Below are 9,057 nucleotides of genomic sequence, written 5' to 3'. Positions count from 1 at the left end.
CAAACATTTCACAAGGTACACAAAATTGGTAATGTCCATTTCATGAAATGGATGTCCATATAATGTATTTCGTCAAAATTCACGATCTGGACAAATTTCTCTATCTGGATATCCAGTTGCATGAAATGAGTGGTTTCACTATGTGGATGCGACATATATATACTACTTTTTATTACGAAATATAGTACCTTCCTTTTATATATATATAAAGATATTTACAATCTATTATTTAAAACAATAAGTAAATTTGGTACATGGTAAAAATAAAACGCTCACATGAATAACTTATGGAGGAAGCTGCGTTCAATAATTCGAATATGTACCTACCTATAAATAAATAAGTAAGAAAATATTAAACTCTATGTTATCTGAAAGTGTTACCTAATATATAATGCTATATAGGTATAGTACTAATCATTCTGCCAAGATATTAGGTTTTTAACTGTTATGCGATAGTCAATAACAAAATGTATTTGTTACATAACATATACCTAAATGTACATTTATTAATTTTACTTTAAAAATTACACAGTTATAAACTTAAAAATTAAAAATAAATACGTTTATGTCTTTTTATGGCGTTTGAACAGTATGTATAAAGTAGGTACACAAATTATACACGTACAATATAAATACATGAATAAGTATAAAACATACCTATTACATATTCATTCAAATCTTTCGAGTAAAAGTTGCCGATTAAAAAAAATCCCCTTAACGACGATATTGCAGCAATGCATATCTAATGTTGAAAACCTTTTATAATTGCATGTATGCTCTGCACAGACTAAACTTGCATTTACGAGTACCTAGATATATGTCATGTATTTTTTATTTAATCTTAACGAATTGTAATAAATGCAAATTAATATTATTTCTTTGTGAACACAAATTATTTTACATTAAATTTATCATTGTATAAAAAACTATTAACTTTGATTGGAAAAACTTAATTATGTATTTAGTTTATATAATAGATATATATTATAGGCATTACACAACAATGCACTTAATGCATTGTCTTAAATTTAAACCTATTGTAATATTTGTATAATGTATTTAATAATATTGAATTATTTCTTATACAACATAGTAAGTACATAAGACTATGTTAAGACTAATGACTATGCCATTTAGTTATTCAATTACAAATTAAATTATATATTGCTGTTTTTGACTAAGCTACAAAAAATGCATCAAATCTGACAAAAAACTATCAAAACAAGTATTTTAAATAATTATAAACTAATTAAATAATTTTAATGAACTTTGTTGTAATATGTCGATAAAAAAAAAATAATGAAATAAAATCCTTATCTGTATAGTAGTTTGAGATACTGAATTATGTAAAACATAAATTAATGTCTTTTATTTTAAATCCAAACCCTTTTAAATATTTTTTTGTCCTTGCAAAGCCTCTTTAGTCTCTACCACTATATCTATAAAATTACTTATAATCAACTTCAAAGTTATGTTGATTAAACTAAAAATAAATTTTCTTAAATTGAGATTACTCATTATATCATAACTGTCTTAATTAATATTTGATAAGTGTTATAATGTTTTTACGATTTTGATGTAAGTTACTTGAAAATATTTGAAGTTTAATCCATTAATCATTATTTAACATAAATCAAAATGTATTAATTTAATAGCAAAAACATGTGCATATTATAATATGTCAATAAATTTCACAAAATAAGAACCTAAATATTTTCAAAATTATTTCAAGTCCAGAAAATATACTAATACCTATATAAATATTTCCAAAATATTTATCGTCATCATAGTTATTTAATCTTTAATTTTTTAATTATTTTGTATTTATAAATTTTCCCGAATAATTTCAAAAGTATCTGGTAATTTAATTGTGAGTTTTGGCCTCCACTCCAACTCTCAACTAAGATAGATCATACTACCAGAAACCATCCAAAGTTGAAAATCGAAGCATTGCCGAAATTGTTATGACCTTAAATTTAAACATAAACAAAAGAAATGTGCTGTGAATAATTATTAATAAATAAAAAAATAAACTAATAAATAAGTATTCATCACTATTTTATATTTTTTTGTGATCTAAAATATACAAAGTGACTTAAGTTTGGTCTTTGGTACAATGTACTTACATTAAAAATGTTTTCATACCAAAGTTTGAATTTAATTATAATATCTAAATTATTTATTTCATATGAATACAGAATCAAACAGCTTTCTATTACCTACAGAGTATAGGACCTATATTTGTTTAAAATTCTCACGACTTCGTTTAATTAATATTCCAAGTGCTAACTGCCAACTTACACTATTCTAAGGTATATTATATTATAATATAGCATTATAGTATGTATGTTGACTATCTAATTGTAAACAGTATAATTAGTATTGTTTTTACCATGGTATATGCTGTATCAAGTACCAAGTACCACCTGTATTTTCAAATTCAAATGTATAGGAAATATGGTTAAACGACTGTTTTAATTCAATAATTTATCTATCTAATTATATAATATCACAGTTAATACAATACATAGGATATAATTATTATTAATTACTCATTAGTACAATATTTTAAATTGTAATACTATACTTATGCAACATGCATTTAATATATAATATATATAGGTACTAATTACTAAAGATTATTTTTATTTCCAATAATCAATGACCGGAATAATAATTTATTGATGTAAGTTCGTAAGTAACTACAACTAATGTTAAATATAGTAACACCCAAGATCCAACATTACAAGTTAAAACTACCTAGCTTTATATGATATTAAATTTTAATACACTAATGTATACTATAAAATAATGATTTAAACAATTAAACTAAAAAATAATGTACAGTTTTGAAATTGTTTTAGTTTTTACCCTTGTTTTTACGATTGTATTTTGTTCTTAAGGTAATAGGTATTTGATTAATATTTTTGTTAAATAATATCCCAATTATTATTTGGTACCTATCTATATAAAACATATTATATTTTATTTTATTAAATCATGTAAGACAATAAATAACGATACATTTTTAGGTATTTTTAATTTAAACTGTTTTTACTTAAATATAAATGCTGAATGCTGATAATCTAAGTTCAGATTAAACTAGAATTATATATGCTTTTCAATTTGTTCCGTTCTGAATTACGAAAATTCGTATTTAGCAGTTGATGTAATATAAGTACAGAATTATTGACCATTGTCAAATGTTTATTTAAACTTCAAAGTTAATATTATAATCACAAGTAACTAGTAATTTTTATTATTTTTATCAAGAATCAAAATAAATAAAATATGTACATACATTCTAAATACAAAGGATAATACCTAAAAAATAAAGTGGTAGGTACATAGGAACTGCGGCTTGATTGAAGGCTATAGGTCAGGTTGACACTATTTCAAATGTTTTTATTTTTTTATCTATGTAGGATTTGGGTTTAATCATAAAGAAGGTCTAGGCTATATTTTACGCTTAAGCCGACGAATTGGATTGTCAGGGAGAATGATGGAAGTAACTACAACACTATAGCAATTATATATACATATAAGCTTAACGCTTAACCTCTGTCAAAAAATTAAATTATTTATTGCTCAGAATGATTTATTTCTCAAAATATACCTACCTATACAATATTTCAAGTCTCACTTCAATCGATTCATGATATTACAAATAATTACTAACGCAGTGCAATAATATTCGATTATTATTCAAAATTCAAGCTTACAATATTATAATATATACCATAAAATTATTAAATTAGGGTAAGTGATTAGTTGTATCAAACTAACAAAACGATTCTTGGGTTGTTGTAACATCATATTTATACTAGTGTAGTATAAAGTTTTATAGAATTCTATCGATTTTTAGCAGTAAACTATTAGCAGTAACTATAAGTACACCCAGACTGAGTGTACCTACCTATAAATAATAATATATTTTCTTTTTTTGTTAAAATGTTTTTATTACTTACAAGGAATCTAGTACCTTTTAATTTAGATAAATAATTTTATGATTACCTTTGACCTTCGGTTGGTTTCTAATTCATTTTAATTCTTGTTGAAAATTACAAATAAAATATGCCATAGTTTTACTATACAAACAAAGCTTTAATATAATACAATATAATAGGTAGTCAATAATTAATATAAATATTGTATTAATTCATACAAAATAACTGTTAACTGTTCGTCAATAGAAGTCATGATTTTTTGGTAATGGCGGTTAATGGCCATTATAGGGTATTAGGTATATTAGGTATTCGGAAATATAAAACGAGATGATATTATAATAAGAACTACTCGTACAATCACATTTCATCTGACATTTTCAGATAATCTTAACATGATTGAATTAAACAACCTAGCCAACATATTTCTTTGGTTTATATGGATATACTTAATATTAATAAATATTTTTACTTTTGATGTATATGATTTATTTGTAAAATGATGTTAATACTTAATATAGTGTTACTATAGACGAGCGCATATAATTATAGTTAATTTTAATAAATTGTCGGCCAATTTTCCGATTATAGTATCGTACCATTTTAAGTTACTATAAGTATAAGAAATTAAGAACCACAATTAGTTTAATTATTGACCTACATATTTTATGTTAAATTATACTCGATTTTAGCGGAAAGTATGAATTATAAAATTATATAGTTGAGACTACCATTGTATCGTGAATTAAGAACATTAGGGTAATATTGTTATTCTGTAGTTAAAACAAACTGCACAATATATATGCAATAACAAATTACAATTTTCCCACATGGGCCAACACCTGTTGAGTTCTTGGTACAGATATGAATTATTTATTGCATGGAATATTGAAATGTTTGAACATATTAATATATATATATAGGTACAATTTACTGAATTAAATAGATTTTATTTTTAATTTCAAATGGAAAAGTAGTACATTATAATATTATATGAAACGTAGGTATTTACTGGGAAACGACATTATAAATACCTAACTGTGTTTAATAATAGTAGACGACTTTCTTAACTTAATATTGACATGTAAACATTAAATAATTTCTTAACTGTATAATTTTAACATTATAAAAATATATTATTCAGTTCAATGAAACTTCAATGTGTGATATTTAAATACTTAATATTTTACAACAATATGCCCGATATGGACAGAAAGTAAAAAGTCTAGATTTTTAAATAATTAGGATAAACAAGTTTTAAACTTTTATATGCAACTCTATTAATCTTAAATATATGTTTGTAAATTATGATTTTTATATCAAAATATCAATTAATTAGACGACAAAACTTATAACAATATTATTTGTTCCTTTATTAGAAAACGTCGTAAACATTAATAATATAATCTAATGTTATTAACTCCTTGACTCTTTAAAATCTACCTATATAATATTATAATATTATAAAGACTTTTATTTAACAGTATTTTAAATTATTTGTAAATGTCGGTGTCTATGATTATTGATTACTTATTCAAATTGTTCATAAAGTTAATTTATATTATTAATAACAAACTCGAACATATTTGATATTTTTAATAATTATTATCACTCTATCAACCTATAGGTAAAGTTAAATAAACTATTGCAGATATTCATTATGTTTTTATTTATAATTTATTTATTCATATTTGTAATCTAACATAATATCATAGTATACATATATACGTAATTACGCATTGTAGTGATATTGATATTATTTATAGTAATATGATCAATAACAATTTTTAATTTGTTCCTTTCATGAATGGTCTTATTCAGGTTATAATAATTTTAATACCTAATAATAATAAATGGTCTATGTAGAAATAATTATAACAATATAGCTTATTATAGTAGGTAGGTATATAAAATAATCTAATACTGTTACATAGCGTTGGTACCTATTGTGTCTTGATTCAAGTCTTGACATTCGTTAGTACCTAAAGTAGGCATTATTACATAACGAAGAATATAATATATCTGTGGAAATGTTTTTCTCAAGGTATTTCACTCGTAGTTTACAAAAATAATAAGCTAATAAATAAAATTTAAAATAGCACGAATAATATGATTTATAATATAGGTAGCTAGTCAATTACAAACAGTAAAAACAAACAACGTATACCTACACTTGTATAAAAGTTGAGTTCGAATAAAAATTTTTTTTTTAAGGAAACGTATAGATTTTCAACTGACGGTAAAAAGTTTTGTTTACATATTGGAGGCATTTGTACGCCTTGAAACTATTCGTGGATATCTGTCACTCTACACACTCAAAACGCGAACATAATATCTGGTTTGTGTGGTCATAATAATATGTCTAAGTTAGATATCCATTAACAGTAATAATAATCAAAATAATAATAAATTATTAGAAGACGGACCATATGCAAAAGAGTTAACCATCATACGTCAAGTGGACGATTAATATAATGATAATAATAATATATAATATTAATTGTAATGATTATCGTGACGTGTCGCGAGTAAAGGTCAACCACTCACCTCGATCACGATAATTTCGTCGTTAACAAAATAGGAAAACGCATAGGAGCGCGTGGCCGGCAGTTAATCGTGTCCGACGGCCGTGTCGGTAGTAGCGAGAGCGCCGGCAGTGGCGGCAGATGTGGCTCACACCGGTCAGCGGCCTAGTCACGAACGCGGCGCGCGCGACCGGTCTGTGCCGGTGGTGGCGGTAACGCGCGCGCCAAGAGCCTGACCCGGGCGGGACAATATCGGCGCGTGCGGGAGCGGCGGCGGCGAACGGAGGAGTTGCGAAAAGAGTTCTCGGAAAAACACTCGTTGCCGCGTTATCGTCGTCGTCGTCGTCTCCGTAGTCGTCGTCGTCAGCGACAACGTTGTCGTCGGCGGCGGTGGCGGGAAGCGCGCGCGCCACGGACGGCGAGCGAGGCGAAAACAAAAACTCCGCTCGTGCCCAATCAATAACTCGTGTTTTTCCGCGGACGTTTTGCGCTTATTGAAAGATTAAAATAACCGAACGAAGACCGAAAACTGACGTACACCGCGAGTATCTTACGCGGTCGGAGCGACGGGACCGAACTATGACGGGCGATAGCGATAAGCGCACGACCGGTAAAAAAAACACCAGCGATTAATAAATAAATTATTGCACTATTCCACACTGAAACGATTAAAAAAAAAATATATATCAGTAGGTATAATTAATTTTATAGTCAACGGACGATGCTGTGTGGCTTCGGCGACGGACGTCGGAAAAACGGTCGAAAACGATACGACTATAGTGTAATAATAATAATAATAATAATAATAATGTACGGCGTCGTGTCCACGTGCGTGTAAGTACGGCGGCGGGCGCGCGATGGCGCGCGCGCGTGTGGGTGCGGCGAGCGGCGCACGGTTAAAAGGCGGCTGCCGCCGTTCAACACGAAACGGTATAATCACACCGACTGCGAAACTTCGACTGGAAAAACTTTTACACGCGCTATCTCTGTCGCACGCCGCCGGCACCCCTTCCGTGCGCGGCCCACCGACGATCCCTTGCATAAGTCCCGCGCGCTGCCGCCGCCTACTACCCCTCACCGCCCCTCATAACAGCGACGACGACGACGACTACGACGAGCGGCGCTGCACTTTATCCAATCTTTTCCATTTCCCGTTTTTGTGTCCAGACCGAACGTTACCCTCCTCGTCTGCTGCTCATCCACCACCCGCGGCCGTTGCCGCCACCGATTGTCCCGCGCACGCCGAAAGAAATTACTTTAAACAGCAACAAGCCCCCCCACTCCTCGCCGCGCGTGCCGTCTCCTACCACCCCCGCCACCACTACGTTTGGCTCGTTCGCGGACTTCGACTTTTTCCTCGCTTTTCTTTTCTATATTCGAGTTTTTTCCTTTTTCTTTTTCTCCGTTCCACTCTTTTTTCTCCGTTCCTCGTCGCTCCACATCCCTTTGAGCCCCTCGCACTCGCCGAACTTTTTATCCGCCACCACCGCCGCCGCCACCACCCTCTCTGCCCAAGACACTTAAACATCGCGATCTTTTCGCCGACAGACACACTGCTGCTTACGCCATTCGAGAGCACGTTTGTGTGTGTTATTCACGATTTCAATCATTTGATTCGTACTATCGGAGACTTGTGTATAGGTAGACTTGGGATAATAATAATATTATAATACGAAGAAACCGGTGCTAATCGCGAGACACAGATCAGCAGACGCTCTAACACGCGCGAGTAAATAGAGTATAAATGTATAATAAAGTTGCGGAACTCACTAAATAAACTGCGGTAGTAATATTATAAATAGTATTAATTATTGTAATAATACAGCGCAGAGTGAGGTGGGGATGGTTTGATTATAATTATCATTGTTTTAAATTTAGACAATATTATATTGTATATTATAATAATTGATATAAACGACATTGTTTAAAATTATCAAAACAACACTGTGTTACAGGAGAACTGAGATCCGCGATTGTCGCTTCGAAAAGAGTGCGTGACTTTTAGTGGCCGCGGAAAAGTTGCCGAGCGAGTAATGACATCCGAGCGAGCCGTGATATATGTATATATATATATATAACGTAGCACTCCACCGCCACCACCACCACCACCGCCGCTGCTTCTGTGCGCAAAGCTCAATGACGGCGAAGTTTTGATTGCTTTCACCCCGCGACACCTCACCCGCACGTCCATCCCGACACCCCGAAGAGTATAAATACGTATATATTTTTCTTTCTACTTTACTTTAGGGTTTTTTCTTCTCTTTCATTTATTTATTTTTACACGAAAAAATATGAAAAAAGTTGCCGAGTTAAACTTTATAAATAATTTGATGGCCCGTCGTCGTTTTCCGCCCACTTCTTTTTACTCTTTTTATACGGACCAAAGTTTTCGCTGAATGGATTTCTTGTAAACTTGAAAAACTCCGGACTCGATTAGACGTGGAAAAGTCGTTTACAAAACATATTTGTTCATCAAAGTTTGCCGTAACGTCGGCGTAAACGTTTTATACGCACGCCGCCGAGTATGCGCATGCAATGATCGATTTCTGTCTAATGCCTGGACGGTTCGCATAATAATAGTATATCTA

General features: G+C 30.8%; 1 protein-coding gene across 2 annotated transcripts in view; it reads right to left on the bottom strand.

Annotated features, from left to right (window-relative positions):
* The window catches only part of LOC100571490 (neurogenic protein mastermind-like), a 256,717-nt gene extending 249,279 nt beyond the window's left edge, over nt 1–7,438 (bottom strand). Inside the window, exon 1 of one of the 2 annotated variants that reach the window (XM_029489235.1) lies at nt 6,492–7,438. The gene's annotated coding sequence lies outside the window, so the exon portion shown is untranslated. The remainder of the gene's footprint in view (nt 1–6,491) is intronic. The other variant, XM_029489236.1, reaches the window with a different exon arrangement.
* Nucleotides 7,439–9,057: the final 1,619 nt, after the last annotated feature.

Source organism: Acyrthosiphon pisum, chromosome A2 (genome assembly GCF_005508785.2).
Source record: "Acyrthosiphon pisum isolate AL4f chromosome A2, pea_aphid_22Mar2018_4r6ur, whole genome shotgun sequence".
Classification (NCBI taxonomy): Eukaryota; Metazoa; Arthropoda; class Insecta; order Hemiptera; family Aphididae; genus Acyrthosiphon; species Acyrthosiphon pisum.
This window is presented reverse-complemented; position numbering and strand designations above follow the sequence as displayed.